Here is a 22,709-nt window from a genome sequence, read left to right as displayed (position 1 = left end):
ATGTGGAAGTCCTTATCAGTAATGCGAAAGATGAATTTGTCTCCGACAGCCCCTGCATTCCAAATTTTCTCTGCGACAAGTAACACAGGGAATTCGAAACTTCTCGATGAGTGGAAGCAAATCATGCTGAGAATCTTAGCCACTGCTGATCTCAACCTGAACGATCTACTAGAGAGACCACAACTAGCAAAAAAAAAGTTCGAACAATGGTGCTGGATTTCGAACAATGATTCACGTCTCTTGAAACCGACCACCTTAGACGCTGGAGTTGGGGCACTTAAGCTAAATGTTACAAGCAACTACCTAAAACACTGCCCGTCTCGACATCATCGTGAGCAGTACCTAAGGTTTCGTTTAAATGCCATAAAAACGAAAGAAATGATGTGGAGTCGTCCCTTTAAAGAAGTGAGTAACAATATATGTCGTTTCTGTCACTGTGAAACCGAAACTTCTGAACATCTCCTCACTAGATGCAAAGATACCACCGCCAAACGGATGACGCATCTGGGAGACTTCATTCCTGTGGACTGTATTAGTCGGGATTGGTGGTCATATGCGGCAGCCGGACACTGTATAAAATTAAGCTGTGCCGTAGTTGACTACTTGGACTCTCTACGTCTCGACACAAACTTTATTTGAAACAACGTTTCATCCAGGATTTTCAGAAGTGGCTCGAGCGGACGGTAATAGTCTGATGGACCTTTGCTTGTTTTGGAGAAGTCCTCTTCTCTTTTTCTTCTTCTTCCTTCTTTTTGGATACATAGGACCACATTGTAATAAAAGTCTGATGTCACAATGCTTGCATTGAGACATGTCAGACTGGTGTTTCAATAAAAAAAAAGAAAAAAAAAAAATTCTGTTTTTATGGAAATAAACCTTGTTTTTCTTGCAAGAGGTGTGCTTGGCCTTGTTCCCTAGTGGGTTGCATTTTTTCTGGTGTGAGCGTTGTGGCTTTTCTCCACACCAATCGTTAGGATGTCATTTCACAGGTCACATTTAACACATCTTTCAAACAATAGGACAAGGAAGGCAGCTTAGAAACACACCAAATTACAGCTTTGTTGGACATTTCAGATTCTTGAAACTTTCCTGATTGTGATATATAAAATTAGCCAAGTTACAGTATTGCCCCACCCCATAACCATTACTGGACGTTCACCTCCACTTCAGTGCCAAATATGAAATGCATTGTGGATATGCAAATTAGCTCAAATGTCAAGTCTTTGTTTCAGGGAAATGTCCAAGTCCTTTTCTTCCGCTTCCTAGTCCTATTCCATATGTGAAGTGTCAACCCTAGACAGAGCTGGTTTACCAAGCTTAACGAAAAACTGTTGAATTTCTGTGGTCCTCTATATACCTAATCTGACCTGTCTCATATTGTATGCCCCAAGCCTGACCTTAGTTCAAGGCATGAGTACCAGGAAGGCAGAGAGGGAGGGAAGCGGACTGTGATGAGGAAGACTTGGAGTCATGAATATTACAGCAAAGTAACCGGGGCATTACCTCCTCGTCCCAGCCCTAAACCATATGAGGATGTGCCTGATCCACATGTACAAAGATGACCAATCGCTGCAACAATATCGACACATAACTACGCCAATACAATTGAACAGCAATCCTCCAAAACCCGGCCGGTCTCAAGAAACGGCGAACCAAAATAACCTCCCACCAACCTTCAGCAAGAAAACAAACTTAGTAACGACAAAAGAAAAACATGTCAATTGTTTGTCAGACGGAACACCAAAAAATGTCAACCATCTACTTCCCGCACCTTGTAGAGCATAAATTCCAAAATCATACAAATGCCCAGGCAGTGCCGGGCTATTTGGCAAACCATGCATGTGCCTGATGTGTCATTCCATATCCTCAGAGATCATGACCAGATCCGATGAGAACAGAGGGCGACAGGAAACCCCCAACAGGTAGAACCTGAAACCAAAACAGTAGGAAGAAAATAGAACCTGGGAACCAACTGCTTATGGATACAAAGGAAACTGTGATGAACCAGGAATGAGACACAGATGCAGAGGGCTCATGGTGTTTGCCATAAACCTTCCTTAAATGGAAACGGGTTGGAAAATGCCTCATCGTCCCTAACCTTGGAGGTATTTCCCTACTTCAACCAAAAACAAAGGGCCTGTCTAGTTTCAAGGTGTCCAAAGCAAAGATGTCCTGTGTCCAAAATCCTATCCTAGCCCTCATACTCTAAAAGTAACTCTAAGGTACTAAGGGAAATGTCTCTGACTTGCAAAGTGCACAAATGTTCAAATTCAACAAGGTGCAAATCCAACAAATGTTCCAAATTAACAATGTTCACAGTTCCAGGCAATCACTCCCTTCCCCGGGTTTCTTTTCACCAAAACAAAAAGGTTCAAAAGAATAACCGAGTTCTTTGGAGCTCAAGATGATTACTCTCTTCCTCTTCTTGTTGCAACTTATTTTAGGGGAAATGTCATCTTTCCCCAAGTCCTTCTCACTTTCAACGTAATCCAAAACTCCTAAGGGCATAAATCTACCTTGGTATTCTCTGTCTCACACAATAACAACACCTGGTATACTCCCCTGACATGTTCTTCCATATAGTTCCTTGATTCAATATGGGTGTGGATCCCAGACTTGCAAAACACTTTGTATACTCTCCTGCCAGGATCCTTTTCACATTCACCGTAGTTCACTTCAGCCACTTGGCTTTGCCAGGTATACTCTCCTGCTAGGACTCTCCTTATGTAGTTCACTTCAGCCACTTGGCGTAGTTCACTTCACCCAGTTGGCTTTTCCTGATGTACTCTCCTGCCAGGACTTTTCTTCAACATTTATTTCATTGCAGTCTTTTCTGCCACACTGCTTTGTTTTCCACTTTCTCTCCTTACTTCCAGTGTTTCTCTCATTACTTCCAGTGTTATGCAGAAGACACACAACTCTTCTTCAAACTTCCCTCTGATCCTCTCCTTACTTCCTCTACTATTACTGACTGCCTATCTGCCATCCAGCACTGGTGCGCCTCCAACGATCTCTGCCTCAATGCCAGCAAGACTGAGATCCTTCCCATGGGAATCCTGCTCCCTCTTTCTTCCCTTCGCTCTGGCCATACTCTATGGGCTCTCCCCCTTCTCCTTCATCTGAAGCCATGAACCTTGGAGTCACCCTGGAGTCATCCTTGGAGTCAGCTTCAACTCCTCTCTTTCCTTCCTACCTCACATTCAGCACCTTCCCAAGAAGGCACACTTTCAACTCCACCTCCTCAAAGGAATCTTTCCTTTCCTCGCTTTCTCCATGAAGCTCAATGTCTCTAGAGCTCTGATACTCTCTAGGCTGGAATACTGCAACAGCCTTTTCCTTAATCTACCATCTACCTCTCTAGAGTGCCGCCAGCCGACCTACTCCCGGTGTCCTTCCTCAGCTGTTCTTATCACAGCTGGATAAGAAGACACACTCTCTGCTTCTTTTTCTGGCTTGGTTTTAAACCATGTGGGGCCAAACGCCTTCTTCAAGCTGCTAGACTGCTGGTGTTGGTTCACATTAGAATGAATCATCATTGCTCCTGGCCTCTTCCTCGTCTCAGTTCTTGTTACTTTATTGATTTTCTGTAATTGAGGAATAGTGTCAGTTAGATTGTCAAGTTGTTGAAGGGGATGATAGCAGTATTCCATTTGGATGTGAGGGATGGAGGGAATATCCCTAAAAGGGAAAGGGGGATATTGTGCCTCACCTGATGATGTCATGTCATTCCCCCAAAGGCCACCTCCCCCTGTGAATGGTAATTGCCATTATGCATTTTAATGCTATCATGAAGCTGATTAAGTTCCGGTGAACAATTGGCCATTGGATGTCCCCTTTGTGATGCACAGAAGGATTGTTTGCAGCAAGATGTCCACCTTGCAGTATGGGAGGAACCCATTTGTTACTTGTTACAAAAGTTCTTGGGACCAAAGGGTCTGTCTGAGGGCTGCTTCTGGCAACTAATGATGGGGCTGAACGATGTGTTGTGCTATGTTGGGGATGTATGGGGGAATTCCTTCACTCAGTACAGGACAGCAATTAGTTAAGTTAATAGCTGATCCTAGACCCACACTCTCAGTCCCTGATATAACGTCCCTACCAGCTATATTATTTGGAGAAGATTTCGGGGGACAGGAGTTCCCAGGGAGCTTCACATTAAAAGATAGAACGGAAATGCTTTCTTTTGTTAGTTTGATTTCTCTAAGACGTTCTGCTAAGGTTTTCTTAGTTTTACTCAAGATTAAATTCTTGATGTCATTAAAATGCTTGCTTAGGTCGAGCCCTGGCCCTTCTGTGGCATCTAAAGATGAAAACCCAAGTGCCAGAGGTTTTCATGTCGGTTCCTTAGCCATTTTCAGTGGGAAGGTGCAACCTTTGCTATGGGCACTCTTAATAGGCGTGGTGCTATGTTTTTTTGCCTGACTTCAGTTCCTTGTGGACATTTTGGTTTGGCGTACACACTTTATCTAACGGGCCACACCTGCTGTGCAGGGTCAGTGAGGGCTCTATTATGATGATTTCTCCTGCATTTTCATTTTGCTCCTCCATCTCAATTGGCTCTGTGTGACGGTATGTAAAGATTGGAGAGTTGTGTCTGTACTCATGCTCTCTATATGGCAGAGTGGAAGCACAGAGTAGCCCAGCCAACATTCTCTGTAGGGTAGCTATGGGCGAGCAATCAAGGCTTAAGCTCTCAGGAGGTGATGCAGGCTGGTTCTTAAGTACAGTGCAGACCCAAGCCCCCACAAAGGAATGTCCACACACTATGTTAGTGAAAACACAGTCTTTATATAAATAAGGATCACGTTAGATACACAATCACAATAACACTTTGTACTCTGGCAATACTATAATGGCAAATATATACAGGTCTACATGGTACCACTCTTAACTACCGATTCATTTGAAATGTACCCAAAGCTAACAGCCCCAAATAGCATACGAATCAGATTATAAGATGTATCAACGATAGACACCAAAAAAAGTTAAATCAAGAAATGGCAGAATACTGGGTCCCTACCAACTGGACACAGTTCTGTGTGCGGATCCCCACACCTCGGCCCCCTGTAAATAAAATGCGTTGACAAGCCCAGTCCAATTATGCTTAATATAGTCTTGATTCCTTCTAAAAGGTTCCACAACCCCAAAGTACCAGGTTTCGTAGAGGTCTTCGATGAGTCGTCGACGGGCCCTTCTTGAGTGCACTCCCTTTAAGGCAGGAGCCACGGGTTGTCGAGATTCGGTGAAGAAAAGGGTGAACACGGTCGTTGCGGCAACAGCTTCGGTTCTTGCAGTGCTCGTTGACGATCGGTCGAAAACGTCCAGTAAGCTGAGCCGTGCGGTGCACCTCGACGACAAGTGTTTGTTGCTGCAAAGAGTCGATGAAGAACTTTGGCCCAGGAAGGGCGTTGGGTCGTCGGCGTCTCTGTGGTCTTCGGGTGGTGGGAAACCCACCGGCGGATTCTCCTCGGTCATCGGCAGCCTAGACTTTCTCCGGCAGTCAAATCAGTTGACGGTGATGAGCAAGAGAGACCTTGGATCAAAGGTCTTAGGCAAAGGAGCACTGCGGCTCCGGTCGACGACGGCGGTCGTCGACGAGGATGGACTTCAATGTCCGGGCACTACACTTCATGATTCCGCAGCAGTCCCCATCTCCGGTCGGCTGCCTTTCAAGGGTCTGACGTCCAGGGAGCTCTGGCAAAGATCAGCTGGTGCACGATGATCCCTCGTAGCTCAGGAAGAGCTCTCCTAGCCATGACCTCTCTTGGATCAGTTCCTTGACAGTCACGCAGCTTTCAGATTAGCGAAGGACAGCAGCAGCAATTCTTATTCTTCCAGTGGGCTTCAAAGTTAAGCATCAAGTATCAACTTAATCTTCTGAACGAATTCCATCAGTGAGAGGTCCCCAGATATACTGTTTGTTCTCTCTCTGCTGGGTCACACTCAGGCAACCAATCATTCAGAAGGGCATTCATGCAGGCAGGCAGGCAGCCAATCAGGCTTACAGTGCATTCAGGCCATTCTCCTCCTGTCATGGGTGCTACTCCCGAGGAGCCAGGACTGGCCCAGCGCCCTCGGAAGCAGACCCGTCTTCCACTACTCCAGACCCAGCAGACCCCTACAGGGGCCCTTTGGACCGTGTCCTGGCGCCTTTGGCGCCAGGCTCATGAAGGGTTTCAGTCCCGGCGCCATAGGCGCCGGGCTCATATTGATAAACAGTGTAATAATGCTTGGGTGGACTTACCTGAGGCAGACCATGCTGCATATTTACCCAGAACAATCCAGTCTGGTTGAAGTCCCCAGCCATCAGGGCTGGGAGGAACTATTCCCTCCATTCAGGAACTCTTTTCTTACCTGGGTGGAACCGGTGGAAGAACACACACTGGAAGCACTTCTCTGCTATTTAAACCACGCCCGATGGAAAACACGTGCTTCGCGTTATTCTGCAGCAGCAGCAGCAGGACGCTCACCGAGTCGGCTCCTGCATTCCAGGTCCAGAGTCATCTTCAGCTTCCGCGCAGCAACCTGTGGATGAAGAAAGACACAGAACAATACTTACCAGATCCCGGAATCCAGTCACCGGCAAAACCTGCAAAGAATAAACATAAGGTTAGAAAAGTGCAACTCGCTCGCAGCCGCGCCCGCTTACCTGATCCATCCGTGATTGCAACGGAGCTAACCGCGGCCTTCTCTTAGGCAGCTTCTCTGCACCTGAAAGGCAAAGGACATAATTAAAAAGGGGTTCGGGTGAAGGCAGTCGCATTCATCTTAACTTACCAGTTTTTGCACGCGCAGAAGCGGCCGCATCAACCGCAGCATCCCGGCACCTGAAAACTAGAAAAAGGACATTATTAGAGGTGCCATTAAAAGCGGCCAACGATCATTATACTTACGTTCATCGGCACGTGCAGTGGCAATGGATATAAAGCCTGCAGCATCCGGCACCTGAAAACTAGAAAAAGGACATTATTAGAGGTGCCATTAAAAGCGGCCAACGAACATTATACTTACGTGCATCGGCATGTGCAGCGGCAACGGAAAACTACGCCCACAGCATCCCGAGGCCTGAAACAAAGGAAAAGGGACATTATTGAGGTGCCCATCTTTTAAAGCCTAAAGACTACAGTATACTTACAGGCATCCGCTCGTGCAGTAACGGCGGCATCGCTCTTCGGCATCCCAGCACCAGTGCCACAACTAAGGCCGCAAAAGACTTGAGCCTCAACACTGAACTCATCCAGTGACGTAACTGGAATCCACGCACCCCTGCACCAGACGCAGGATGGAGAGCTCAGCATTTATACGCCTAAGGTGAGAGCTCGCCGAGACAAGTAGAAAGCTAGGCTGTGGGAGAAACTGGCGATTGGTGGGAGAAGGAATCCCATCAAACGGTGATTAACCCTTTTTCTTCCACCTGCAGAAAACTTACCCTGCAAGTCAGACATTCGATAAGAGGAAGCCCAGTCCTGAGAGTCGTCCGAGCTCTACGCTTCTCAATTGAAGAAACGATAGCAGCCAAGCCGGGATCAGCGCCTCCGTGGGAATCAGGTGAGCGTTACACCTCCATCCAGACACTAGTTTAGTTTATTTATTCATAGAGCGCACCGAGCCCTTAGGCAACTGGGCGCTAAGCTTGCATGTTGCGAATAATACAAACATGTATAACCATGTGCATCAATGACAGCATTTATAAATATACCTAATGTGAGCAGCAAATAGAACACATTTAAGTATATACATCAAATTTACACAGTACCCAGTTATTTGCAGGAGATGTATGCTGGGATATTAAGCGTTAGATATAGATTCTTGCTCGTGGAGCCAAGCTTTGGTCTTTTCCCGGAATAAGTGGTAGTATGGTTCCTCTCTTAAGGAAAGAGGGAGGACGTTCCATTTTCTGGACGTGAGGACGGGCAAGCTAACCCCGCCTGCATGTTGTTGCCTAAATCGAGGTATGTTGACATAGTGCCTCATGGCAGTTCTGATAGGCCGTGAAGCTGTGTGGCAAGTGATAGCGTTGACTAGGTAAATGGGAGCTTGGTTGGAGAGGCACTTATGAGTAAGGGACAGGGTTTTGTACGCTATTATTTTGTTGATGTTGAGCCATTTTAGCGATAGTCTAGTTTCCGAAATGTGATGATTCCTTGGGAAATTTAGAGCTGCTCGGATAGCGTGGTTTTGCAGGACTTGCATTTTGTTGAGGTTTTGTTGAGATGTGCCAAGGTAGAGTGCGTTGCAATAATCTAGCTTAGTGACTAAGGCTCTAGCTATTGTGATGCGGTTGGCTGGGAATAGGTAGGGTCGGCAGGCTGTGATAAGTTTACAGGTGTAGGAGGATGAAGAGGCCAAGGCGTTAGTTTGTCTAGTTAGTGTTAGTGCAGAGTCTATATAGATTCCTAATGTTTTTACCACATTGGCGACTTTGATAATGTGGTTGACAATGTTGAAGGAAGAGAATGACACATCCAAGTTGTTCAAATTGGCAGGTGAGCCCAGGAGGAGCAACTTATCGTCATTAAGACAGAGTCCGTGCTTAGCCATCCAGGCTTGTATGATGAGATAAATGTTGTTGAGAGTCCCAATGTCCACAGTGTAATCACCAGTGATGGGGATGAGTATCTGAGTGTCGTCCGCGTAGTTGGTGTAGGTGACACCCTGATAGTCAAGCTCATCAAAAAGTGGCTTGGGAAATACATTGTAGAGAGTAGGGGACACACAAAAACCTTGGGTCAACCCACAGGTGACGGGGGTCGGTGTGGCAGAGGGTGCAATGACCCTCATGGATCTGTTATTGAGGAAGGACTCAATCCAGGCATTGGCTTGGTCTGAGAAGTGTGCAGCTGATGAAAGGTTTTTACATAAGATTTTATGGTTCACCAGATCAAAAGCTGCTGATAGATCGAGTAAGAGCAGCAGAGCCAGTTTGCCTTTGTTTTTCAGTGTCTGGATTTGGGTCTTGAGGTTCATAAGGGCGGTCTCCGTTCCATGTCTGGGTCTAACTCCTGATTGCCTCAGTCCTAATGAGTTATTGGATTCAAGGTATTGTTGTATCTGCAGGTATGCAGCTCGGTAAAGTATTTTTAGCAAAAATGGGACCATCGTAATGGGTCTATAGTTGGCTGGGTTGTTTGGGTCTAGGGAAGGTTTTTTTAAAAGCGGGAGTACCTAAGCATCTTTCAGGTTATTGGGTACTATGCTAGATTTGAAGGAGGTGTTAATAAATGATGTAATGAAAGGGTCTAGTTCCTTTGCAGCTTCCTTGACAAGAGGAGCAGGACATGCATCTCCCTGACAATTAGATGATTTAAGTTTCAGGATAATGGTTTCAACCTCTTTGATAGAAAGTGGTGAGAAATTGAATTGGGGCTGTGTGTTACTGGTCAAGGAGTGTGAGTTCGAAGTGGGGTCTGTACTGGAGATAATAGATTTCTTCATTACTATTTTGTTTTGGAGCATAATAATTTTGTCTTGGAGTGCTTTCTGTATATTGGTACACCCATTGGATGTCTTTAATTCACGTGTCCGGGGGAGTAGCAGGAGATTGTAGTTCCTTCAGGATGCTGAAGAGTTCCTTGGTGTTGGACTCAGCGTTGGATATGCAGTCATTGTAGTTGTCTTTTTTAGCTTGGATTATGGCTACTTTGTAGTTGAAGGAGGCTGCGGCAAAGTTAGCTTTATTTACTGAAAAGGGTGTGTTTTTCCATAGTGACTCGGATGATCTTTTGATTTTCCTAAGAGACTTGAGATGTGGAGTGTACCAGGTATTGAGGTGGTTTAGAATTGCGTAATTTCATGGGCGCTAATGTATTGATTGCCTTGAGAATGGTGTGATTGTATAAATGAACTAGAGCTGTAGGATCAGCGGTGGTCGTGGTGGGGTTGGTGATTGGCAGCAGTAATGGGATGAGTTTATCTAAGGTAAGATTACATGTGTTCCTGGTCATCGTGGTTGGTGCTAGGGTAGTTGTAGGGCTGGATGAGGTAGTTTCTTTGATATTGAACCGGATGAGATGAGGGTCAGTCCAGGTGCAAGGAGTGTTGGAAAGGGTGTCAATATTGCAGTTAAGGTCAGCTATCCAGTCTAGCATTCTGCCTTTATTATGGGTGGGTGCAGAAATGGAGTCAGAAAACCCTAGTTCAGTCATAGTGTCCTTAAGGGCGCATGCTTTCTGGTCATTGGAGGCATGTAGGCCGAGGTTGAAACCACCGAGGATAATGACTTGTGACTTGTTCTTAGTGTTGGAGGATAGCAGGTGTGCAATGTCGTTTTCAAAGGTGGTGGTTGGACCTGGTGGGCGATAAACAAGATGCAAAGTGATGGTGGAGGTGGGTGACGTGGATAATTTGACAGATAAAAGTTATGCTGAGGGCAAGGGAAGATTAATGATCTTTCTCAGACCTAATGAGGTCTTGTGTATAAATGCAGTGCCTCCACCTTTGGAGATATTGGCATCTCTATCTACACGGATAATCCAATAGTTATCTGGAATGGCGAGGGCAAGTGAGGGGCCTGAGGCTATGTGCAGCCAGGTCTCCGTAATCACAAGGAAGTCGAGGTCATGTGTTGTGATGAAAAATGCATGTGCCTGTAGGTTTCTGACATTGATGAGGGCAGCTTTTATAGGCGGTTTCAGAAGCATGCGGGGCCGAAGGAATGACTGTGGTGGTGTCAGTCCAGGAAAACTGGACACCCCTTGAGTGGAAGGAGATGTAGGATAATTGGTTGGCCGAAGACCAATCGCCTCATTTAAAGTGTTAAGAATACATGCTCATTAGTTATTACGTAGCTATTGGCCCAGCTAGAGTGCGGCCATTTTAAGATGACTAGAATCGCCATTTTGTTTCCTCTCTGTTCTCTTTAATGTTGCCTCTTTGCCTCATGTAAAACTGCTTTGCTGTAGATATTATTTCGCTTCAATGGTCCAAGGCTACGAAAACATGTTGAAACATTACACTGGAGAGCCAGACAGAAATGCCCGATTCCCTCCCTCATATATCCTTGAAGACAGGGAGCAAGCATTTAATCAGTACATAAATGCCAGCGAGTCTCTTGAAAGAATAGCAATGTACGAAACTAGCATTTAAAGAGTTGAATTATGTTCTTCTTTACGGCCCCCCTTCCTGAGCCCAGTGAGGCCCGCGGAGAGCGGGCTGACCTCAAGAGTGAGAAACGAAACTAAGAGATAGTGAGGCCTGGTATGTGCCAGTCTCCTACGCACAGCTTGCCAATGAAAACAGAAACGCTGTGTTCTCGCAAATAAAGAATGGTGTCTGTAAAACTGGAGATATATGGTGATCTAAGGTGTCATATTTGTCACACTGCTCAATCATCGCCTCCAATTCAAAGGGAAATTAATTGGGGGCAGTATCAAATGTGTCATACTGTGTCATTGCTGATTATAAGGTGCTCTTTTTTTATATATGTAACTGATGTACATCGTTTGTTGGGATGCGTCCCCTGAGGTCTGTTTAGACACACGTTGCGGGGCGTGAGACCACTTGGCCAATTGGGACTATTTTGTTTTGCAATAAACCCTAGATTTTGGGAACGGAACCTCATGTTTGGCGTATCTATTCGTGTGTGGTGACTTTGCCTTATTTCCACATTCGAGGGTCCCTCAGGGGCCCTTTCAAGATGGCGCCCGAATAGGGACCCTCCCCCACTTGTTCCATCGTGTACATTGTGACATAAGGAAGGCAAAAGAACGGCGAGGACGGGAGCGATCGAGCCGGATCGAGAGGTGCACCGGGGCCCCTGTGAAAGCGATGAGAGACTCCTTTTGCAGATCTGCGCACTGCTGATCCCTGATCGACGTCCCTGGCCAGCGGACAAGGGGGCGAGGGTCCCGAAAACGAGGCAGAGCCGAGATACACAGACACAACGTCATTGGTTGCGTCAGTATACGGACGAAATTGTGTCTTGAAGAAGACAAATTGATTGATCAGGTGAGTCGTGCCCCGATTCGTAAGTAATCCTGATATAGGTCGAGAGTTGATTTTGCAAAATCAAACACTCAGAGTAAGTTTGATTAGCCAAGGGTAAGGTTAAAACATGCCTGGGGTATTGTCTACCTTAGCAGGATTTTTCTGCTGCGGTGAACAATCTTTGGAAACTGGCCAGGAAGCACCTCTGGGAGGAACGCCGGCTTATGAGATGTACATAAAATATAGTATGGGAGCGATAATGTTGTGTGAGACTTGGCATAAGCAAACCAGAAAACAGGCAGACCTTCAGTGGCCGGGCCATGGGAGTTTTGAGATGGGACGTATAGATAACCTGGAAAAGGTGTTGATAAGTAAAAGAGCACGCCCTGAGGCACTAGACATCCTTAGGGACTGGAGGAGGGAAGCAATGCTCAGATTTAGAAGTGGAGAGGAATATGCGCGCAGGCGTGAGTCAAAAACAGACCAGGCTGAGGAAAAGGAGGAGGAGGAGTGGAGACATAGCTTGCGAAAGGCAAAACGACGCGATGAATTAAGCAGAGAGAAAATAGATTCGAAAAGAGAGATACACACATCAGACGAATTAACAAACAAAATTTTGACTGAAACAAAACAGGGTCCGATAGGTGGAACCAAACAGATTACGTCAGTAGCCTTCGCTCAACCCCCTCCCATTGCTCAGCCCCTCCCAACACCAGCACAGCCACAGGTTGTATCAGACACTGCACTACCCACTAGCCAGCAAGCTCCGAGTGTTTCGCGGTTATCACAGCCTCAGCGGGCGTATCCCTTCGCACCTCCTGATCCAGAGAGTGTCACTGTTCCAACTGCCCCTCCCATGAGTGGAATTAAACAAGATGAATGTAAGAGAATAACTTGCAGCGCGATTAGCAAGGAAAGAAAGCATCGGCTACAAATGCAGGCGGAAATGTATATAGACGACAATGATGAGGCGTCTATGCTAGCATCGCTGCACAACTTCAGAGGGAACAATGAAGGACAGGTATTGTTGGAATACATGGGGGAATATTTATTGGGAGAATGGAAAAAGTTGATTGGAAAGCTACCACCGCAACGATTGTTGGATTTAAATGCATTAGCCCGTGGTAGAGGGAGAGATGAGGAAATAAAAGAACATGTAGATAGACTGTTTGAAATAAAGAATGAGCTTAATGAAGAATATTCTGAAGTATTTGTCAGACCGGAGAATAAGAGAAGGAATATTGAGGGAGAAAGAAAGCGGCAGGACGATATATGCAGAGATTGTTGCCGCCCCGGGACACATAGGAGATAGACAAAGATTTCAGAGTTGTGTGCAGGAAACAATGAGATGGATGTCAAGCCCTAACACTTCGGTAGGGGAAATAAATGAGATATGTAATGAGTATCCTTTGCAAACGAGAATAGAAGCCCTGCGAACGATAGTAGGGGTGTTACTTCAGCAGGTAGCAGGACAAGACAGGCACAGGGGAAATTCAAGTACGTATAGAGGGCCTTTGGGATTAAACCAATGTGCATATTGCAGGGAGGAAGGACATTGGGAGCACAATGTCCACACAAAATAGAGGCGGAGATAGTCAGAGAAGGTCTCGCTGAGGGCACGGGGGAACAAATGGTCATAACAGAAATTGTATGCAGCAGCATCAGAATGATCAAGGGAATGGAGCACAAAATGGAGGCCAGGCATTCAATGTAACTACTTGGAGTGAAAATGAGCAGGGTACACAAATGGGAAACAGAGAAGGAAGGGGGAACATTGTTGATACTCAGACAGGTGCATACTGCAGTAACAGTCGTGATTACACATTGGGTGATGGGTTGTTACCACTGTAGTTGTAACCCCATTAGAGCAGCCCAGAATAGGGGTCGGAACGAGGGGTTTATTTCACTAAAGCAGAATAGGGTATTTTACTGAACATTGTCTATTTCCGTTAACAGAGTATTGTAGAGGGAATATTTTAGGATTAAAAACATGTGAAAAGAAAAGTAGAATTGAGTACAATGCCAACTTATATTTGGGCCGTGAATATCAATGATGGAAAATGCTTGAAAACAAATACAAAAGAAGAGGAATAATGCTACCGCGAATTGAGCAGTACAAAATGTGGGCAGACCAAAGGTATTATTTTATTATTAACTCATCTAGCTGCTGCCGAGGGCCATAAAGTAAGTGTAAAGAAATCACTTGTTTGTCAAAATAAAAAGCATTTCTGCTATGCCTATTCCAGTGATACAGAAAGATGTGAGAGCTATGATAGGAATGGCTTTATATTGTTGAAAGTGAATTGTGACTTCGGTTTCAGCTATGGAAGCGATGGTGAGATTAACGAAGAAGGATGCAGTGGTGATTTAGTAGTGGAATGAAGAATGTCAGAAAGCATTTAATTCGCTAAAAACCATTTTGAGTTCTGCTCTAGTTTTGAGCGCACCGAATGATGGAAGGATTTTTAGGCTATTAATGCATGAGAAATTAAGGATGCGCTTTATCTGTTTTAACACAGGAACAAGGTGGAAGAAATAGGCCGTGCGGCTATTTTTCTTCTGCGCTGGACGCTGTAGCGCGCGCACTACCCCGATGTTTGCGAGCTGTTGCAGCGGCTGCTGCGTCAGTGAAACAAATAGAAGGAATGGTATTGGGGCACACCTTAATTTTGATGGTGCCACATGCCATAGATGTTCTACTCAATAGAACATAAACGCAACACCTCACCTCTGCTAGATTGACTAGATATGAAATTGTTTTATTCGCGTCCCACATCCAAATAATGAGGTGTAGCGCTTTTGAATTCAGCAGAACTAATGCCCATACCCGGAGAAAACATTTATGGGACTGAATTGCCTCCCCACGATTGTTTAATGGTTACAGAGGAAGAAACGAAGGGGAGAATTGATTTAAGTAATACACCCCTAAAAGAATCAGAAGGGGAACTGTTTTGCGACGGCTCCTGTTTTAAATTACCTGACGGCACATCAACTGCTGCATACGCTGTCACCACATTAAAAAGCGTTGTGGAGAGTAATAGAATTCCTTACAACTCCGCCCAAGCAGCAGAGATAATTGCCTTAACAAGAGACTGTGAAATTTCAGAGAACTTAAGTGTAAATATTTATACTGATAGCCAGTACGCCTTTAGCGTAGTCCATAACTTTGGCCGATTATGGGCTGATAGAGGGTTCTTAACCTCATATGGGGCTAGAATACAACATGGCCCTTTGATTGTGCGATTACTGTCTGCACTTACGTGTCCAAAACACGTGGCAATAATGATATGCGAGGCACATAAAAAAGTGACATGTAACGTGGGTAAAGGAAACGCATTTGCAGACAGAATTGCGAAACAGACTGCCACTGATCTGAATACAAAAATGTTGACAGTACAATCGGAGGAAGTGCCCTGTATGATAGAGAATGGAATTGTGACGGTTAAAGAAATGCAGGCGGAAGCTACCGCCGACGAAATACAGGGATGGGCCAAGGGCTCTGCAGAATTGGATTTGGAGGGATGTTGGGTGGACAAGAAAAGCGGGAATTGGATGTTGCCAAATGCGTATGTTTACGGAATGGTTACAATGGCTCACAGTCCCACACGCATCTGTGCGAAGAAAATAGTCCAACATTTAGCCACAGTTTGTGAAAACCCCCTGATAAAAAAGAATGCAGAGAGGCTGGTACAAAACTGCATTACATGCCTACAGCACAATGTGGGAAAGGGAACGGTGACTCCAACAGGAAGTTTCGGACCTCCCTCTATGCCATTCGAAGTGATTCACTTTGACTTTATAGAAATGGAAAGGTGCCAAAATTTGAAGTACGTTCTAGTGATCATATGTGCATTTAGCAAATGGGTGGAAGCGTATCCTTTGAAAGATTGCACAGCCATGATCACAGCGAAAGTAATGCTGAAAGAGTATTTCTCTCGCTTTGGTCTGCCCTGTGTCATATGGTCGGACAATGGTCCGCACTTTGTGGCTGCAGTGATATTACAGATTTGTGCAGGATTGCAAATCGATAAGAGGTTCCACAGTTCAAGACATCCGAGTTCGGCCAGTCTTATTGAACGCCATAACGGAATTCTGAAGTCCAAGATCAGTAAGATCTGTGCGGGCAGCAAATTGAGTTGGGTAGATGCATTGACAATAGCGTTACTATGCATGCGAACGTCAGTGCAGGCCAGAACTGGGCTCTCCCCTTATGAGATCATAATGGGGAGACCGACGAATGTTTGGTGTGCACCTCAGCCGAGGAAAATGAATGAGGTTGAATACTCTGTACTCAGCATTTATTGTAATTTGTTAGTAAAAAAACTACGTTTGATTCATCAGCAGGTGCAGGAGGCATTACGGGTACGATATACTGGCCCAGGACATGCATTGGAGCCAGGAACCTGGGTGCTAATAAAGAACTTCGAACGGAAAACATCATTAGCACCAAGGTGGCGTGGGCCATATCAAGTATTGTTAACCATGCAGACAGCACTACGAGTGGATGGACGGAAGCCGTGGATTCATGCTACGCACGCCAAGAAAGTGCCATCACCATTCGACACGTCAACTGATCGAGACAAAGACAAGAAAGAGACAGCAATGGTTCTGGAAACGAAAAATGCCATTGCCAGTCCTCCACCACGAAAGCTGCCTAATCCTGAAACAAAGCCTGTTGAGACTGCCATAAAAGTGGAAGGGCAAAGAGCGCTCCAACGTTGTCCAGCAGACTCTGCATCTCTGCTGGCCGACACCAAACGCATACATCTGTGGCGCCCACCATCTACTGTTGTGCCACAGCCTGCATTGTCGCCCGGGCACCCATCATCATCTGCCACTGTGCCCCAGGCTGACTCCAAGCTCGAGACCGGAAGTGCACCCGCACTATTTCATTGATCACACGGTACCAGGAGCAAATCGGTACAACCTGCGGAGCAGAAAGAAGGAGTGATCACATTTTCATCTCTTTGTTGCCTCTGTTTCCTATTTTCGGATGAAGTGGGAACCGGAGGCCTAGAGGAGGGTGGCATAAGAGTTGTGCAAGTTAGACAGCTCACGAAACACAACTCCTCAGTGTTAAATCCATGTGTCAGGAACCCGAGCGAACAAGCGGGGTGCTCGTGGCACAAAGGTTGCTGCTCTGAAACTATAGAGCAATGTGAAAAATGCACGGAGGCTTTGCCAAATGAAAAAGTAATCAAGGCAGATAGCAACTGGCATAAAAAACTGTAGACATTAATTGAACTGTTTCAATGTCCGGAGAAACACAGGAGAAAAAAAGATATATATATATATATATATATATATTCACAACGACCACAGCGGAAGAAGAAGGACGAGAGAAGAATGTCGAAATCAGCAAATGCCCCCTCCTGCACCGATACCGATGGAGAGTTAAACGTAGTGTATAAGAAAGTGAAAAAATGACATGGTAAAACAAATTGTATGCTCGGTCTAACTATAGTAATGTGTGTAATGAGTATAATAGCCCCAGTGTTGAGCATATCAGTGTTATGGTACCTAGAGGAAATACACCCTCTTGAAGTACTTTTGCCAATTATGAACATTTCGACAACAGAAAGCCCAGTCCATGTGATTTCCTATACATTGTCCCCAATGGAAGAGAAACATAGGGAAGGATATGGGAACAACACATTGCTGTTAATAATGAATATGACACACTCAATCCTAAGAAAAAATAATTGTTGGGTTTGTGCACACCTGCCGCAGCATGGTGGTCAGGGAATAGGATGGTATCTACAGCCCCTGATATGATATGGTATGGCATTTGTAACGTGCCTATACACAAGTGTTTCAAGGCGTGACGAGGCGGGGTGGGTACAAGGGGAGACAGACAACAATCCTACTAGGCCAGGTGTCATTCAGATCGCGCAAGGGTAAGGGGACTGGGAAAAGTACAAGGGGAAGGGGAGAGGGGGGAAAGGTGCTGTAATACTTGGTTAGTAGAATACAAGATAAATAATAGGGCCAGGTGGTGGCAAGTGCAAGGTAAGTGCCGGGAGAAGGGGCTGAAGGATACAGAGACAGTCCCGTAGTGCAGGTAGGCAGTGCAGGGAAGAGTGGCTGGGCCAAGGACCGAGATCGGATAGTGGCCCAGTAGCAGATTCAGTGCAGGTTCAGTGAATTTAGCAGGGGAGAGAGGGAGAGAAAGCGGAGGCAAAGAGGAAGGTTTTGAGGTGCTTCTGGAACCAGAGATGGTTCTCAAGAAAGCGGAGGCAAAGAGGAAGGTTTTGAGGTGCTTCCGGAATCCCTGCCCTTAACTTCTGCATGTTATGCTTCTCTGAGTGCCCTATATTACGGGAAATGGAACGAAAGTGAAACTGGTCAACTAGATAAAACAAATATGAATGAATTCAAGGAAGTAATTATGAAACCGGTGGGTTGCTCCGTGTTCCAAAAAAGACGATTAATTACACCAGCAATAATGCCACAGGATAGATTGTCTGTACCTTATAAAACTTCTGCGATCACGTTCCACATGAACCCATAGGGAAATAAGGATGCAGAACCCCCTTCATATACAGTGAATTATAACCCTCATTCTGTCCCATTCTATCTAAAGAAAAGGGGTTCTTTCCAGGTAGGAACATTTACCAGATGCAGGAACATAGCATTCCTTGATAAGGAAGTGGAAGCAATATATGTGGGGGATCCTGTGTATTTCATATGTGGAAAAAAAGCATATCCTTGGTTACCTAGGAACTGGGGAGGTACGTGTTATTTGGGATTTCTGTTCCCTGGGGTGTTTCTTTTAAAAACATCAGACATAACCAAATTGACTAGGTCACGGCCTCGCCGTAATATTGAAGACGGGTTGATTGTAGCGGACATAGCAAAATCATTCATACCGTTTTGGGGCTAGGCGATAAAGTCTTATAACATAAGACGACTGTCAAGAATATTAGAAGAAACAATAAATGGAACTACTGATATATCATATAATATGACTCTTGAAGAAAAAGGAATTAGATTAATGACACTAGAAAATAGAATGGCCCTTGATATAATCTTAGTTGATCGCGGCGGTGTTTGCAAAATTGTGGGATCAGCGTGTTGCGTATTCATAAGTGATTCCTCCCCCACGATTTTCGAGGCGATAAGAAAATTGCATGTGTTAAGATCAGATCTCCACCCCCTGAAGGAGGCTGGGAATTGAACATAAGCTCCTGGTTCTGGGGAGTGTTGCGGTCCTGGGGATGGAAACTGTTTGCAATCTTAGTAGCAATATTGGGAATATTTGTGACATGCTGTTGTTGCATATACTGTCTTCCCATAGTGTGCGCTGCAATCAGTGAAGAATGTGTGCCGATGGTAACATACAAGAATATAATCAGGCCAGACACCCACACAGGTGATGAATCTAGAACGATCAAAGAGTTCATGGCAATCGACATTGATAATAATAAGGAGGAGACAACAAGCATATATGAGTCGGAATTCAAATCAGATTCCGAATCTGATTTAGGTACTTGGTAGGAGGAGGATGCAATGTATGGAGGAGGCATTTGGCATACGGCCAAGAGGAGGGTTTGTCAGTCCAGGAAAACTTGACACCCCTTGAGTGGAAGGAGATGTAGGATAATTGGTTGGCCGAAGACCAATCGCCTCATTTAAGGTGTTAAGAATACATGCTCATTAGTTATTACGTCGCTATTGGCCCAGCTAGAGTGCGGACATTTTAAGATGACTAGAATTGCCATTTTGTTTTCTCTCTGTTCTCTTTAACGTTGCCTCTTTGCCTCATGTAAAACTGCTTTGTTGTAGATATTATTTCACTTCAATGGCCCAAGGCTACGAAAACATGTTGAAACATTACACTGGAGAGCCAGACAGAAATGCCCGATTCCCTACCTCACATATCCTTGAAGACAGGGAGCAAGGCATTTAATCAGTACATGAATGCCAGTGAGTCGCCTGAAAGAATAGCAATGTACGAAACTAGCATTTAAAGAGTTGAATTATGTTCTTCTTTACGCCCCCACCCCCTAAGCCCAGTGAGGCCCTGGAGAGCGGGCTGACCTCTAGAGCGAGAATCGAAACTTAGAGATTGGGAGACCTAGTATGTGCCAGTCTCCTACGCACAGCTTGCCCATGAAAAACAGAAATGCTGTGTTCTCGCAAACAAAGAATGGTGTCTGTAAAAATGGAGATTGCAACCTGTTACTAAATATGGTGATCTAAGGTGTCATATTTGTCATGATGGTCAATCATCGCCTCTAATTCAAAGGGAATTTAATTGGGGCGGTATCAAATGTGTCATACTGTGTCATTGCTGATTATAAGGTGCTCCTTTTGTATATATGTAACTAATGTACGTCGTTTGTTGGCTTGCGTCCCCTGAGGTCTGTTTAGACACACGTCGCGGGGCGTGAGACCAGTTGGCCAATTGGGACTATTTTGTATTGCAATAAACCCTAGATTTTGGGAACAGAACCTCGTGTCTGGCGTATCTATTCGTGTGTGGTGTCTGTGCCTTGTTTCCACATTCGAGGGTCCCTCAGGGGCCCCTTCAGTGGTTGCTGTAGCAGTGTCCAGGGTGGTTGGGGTAGGGTGTTGTCGCATGAATCTAGAGCGGAGTCTATGGTTTCTGTAGAGTGTAGAGCAAGGCTGGGTGCAGGATGCAGTTGGTGTACGTGCTTGGTGTGGTGGGCCATTGGTGGTAACAGGGTGGTCGATGGTGTATGTAGTTGTTATGTTGTTAGAAGGAGAGGCCTTAGGTAGATACAAGACTTTAGGTTTAGTATTTGAACCTAATAACGTTATCTTTTGAGTCAGAGCAGATGCAAAGGTGAGACAAGGTGCTAAAAAGCTGGATGGTGGTGTAAGGGCTGAGGGTGGTAGGTTAGGTGACAGTGACAGGCGAATGGTAGGTGCACTAGGATAGGTAGGGGGGTTCATGGATATCTGGAGGTGGATTGATGTGAGTGCTGATAGTAGAAGATTCAGATAGGCAAGGCAGCTAAATAGGCTGGTTAGCGCTTGGCGATGTTCCTTCATGGCTGTGATGGCTAATGGTTGACATGGTTTTAGGGGCAGCACAGTAAGGTAGCACAGGTCCGCTCTAAACATCAGTGGAAATCAATGCGGTGCAGTAGGTAGCAATAGGCCACTGCGTGGTATCACAGTAAATCACAAAACAAAAAGAAAAAAAGAAAATCACCGAAAGAGAGCATCACAGTAGGTCAGGCATTATATGTACTGCATTAGGGTAAGAGCTCTGGGTTCCCTAGGACCATCGATAAAACTGGGCAGAAGTAAATATGGAACGGGGGTTTGGCTCATAGGTTATGAAAGTGTGTTATGCGCTTCACAGTAAAGCAAGACAAAGCACGTGAATGGCTCGCAGCAACAGGATATTCAGTATAGCGCAGTGATCATCTATGCTCCAGTACGTAGCGTAGCTGCACAATAAACAGGCATTGCGTGTAAGGCATTAAGGCGGCATAACAGTTCAGTATATTATTAGTCAAGGCAATGTTGGTATGAACGATCCCTATAGACAGTAGCAACCAGTTGTGCCAGTTCACGCACAACAAGGAATGTGTATTGGGAGAAGTACCCGGCCATTCAGCACTCCACACCGCATTCATACCAGTTTCGGGCAGGAATGTCTCATTCATGGTGTTACATACCAGAAAACAGACACCCATAACAAGAAGTGCATATTCGTCACACACTCCATTCACCCAGGTCCCACCACAAGGGTGTACCCACAACATACAGTTATTGGGAAGGCTCCAGCCAGTCTGGCCTGGACTTCGCCACAATACCATATATGGAACTTCCACCCAACAGCCAGTCAGGGGAAGGGACAGAGTCAGGGCTTCCAGGACTGTGGAAAAACAAGGTAAAAGGCACTAGAAAGCAAGAGGCCACAGGAGCCATCTTGTCTCCTATCAGGAATCAACTGATTCCAATGGCAGGGCCTGGGTATCCCAAAATGGAGGATACTCAGAGCACCTGACAAATTCAGCACAGAGCTGCCACCAGCCCATACCCTGCTCTGTGGGCCACACACAGGTGCCCAGAAACATACACTGTGGGTACAGGGTTGTACCCCCACCCATGGGTACCATAAGGGTATCCCAAGGGTCTGTTCACCAAACCAAAAAGAGGAAGAGCTGCACTGCCAGGAGTCCCACATGGACTCCTGTGCATAACATAACACAGAACACACATGATAAAAGAACTACAGGACAAGGACATGGAGGCCCTGTTCCTCCAATGCATTTCCAGCATCACAGGATACTACTCATAAACAAAGCCCATGTAATTCCACTATATTTGCTGTGTGGGTTGTCTGTGCTTCCTCCCCCCTTCCACAATTTATTTGCAAAAGATAATTTGTGCCCCCATCCTGCCCTGGTCTTTTATGAACTTCAAAGGGAGAGAGAGGATCCCTACAAATCCTTCAATCAACTCGGGAGGAGTGAGCGACCATACATCTAGGAGGCTTCTCTGCTGACACAGGAAAAAAGGAGATAAAAATCATCCTCCAAATTATTAGCCAAAATATTTACTTAATTTATTGGTTCAAACATATAAATGTTCTTTCCCCTGTCAAACAGAAAGATAAAGGTGACAGCCTTCCTTTTAGACATTCTTCACAGTGATAGTATAAAAAGAAACAGATAGAAATTCTTGGAGAAAGATGGTGAGGAATGAGATTGCGGACACTTTTGAAATTGCGAACACAGATTGCGCCTGTTAAAGTGAGGCTGGGGACTGCATGGAAATAATAGCTAGAGGACCCATGGCCTTGG

At 45.4% G+C, this 22,709-nt stretch overlaps 1 pseudogene; it reads right to left on the bottom strand.

Moving 5' to 3' along the window:
* Positions 1-22,709, bottom strand: part of LOC138563346 (zinc finger protein 84-like) — a 119,102-nt pseudogene that overhangs the window by 84,515 nt on the left and 11,878 nt on the right.

This window comes from Ambystoma mexicanum, unplaced genomic scaffold (genome assembly GCF_040938575.1).
Source record: "Ambystoma mexicanum isolate Mex_15411 unplaced genomic scaffold, UKY_AmexF1_1 Mex_scaf92, whole genome shotgun sequence".
NCBI classification, from domain to species: Eukaryota; Metazoa; Chordata; class Amphibia; order Caudata; family Ambystomatidae; genus Ambystoma; species Ambystoma mexicanum.
This window is presented reverse-complemented; position numbering and strand designations above follow the sequence as displayed.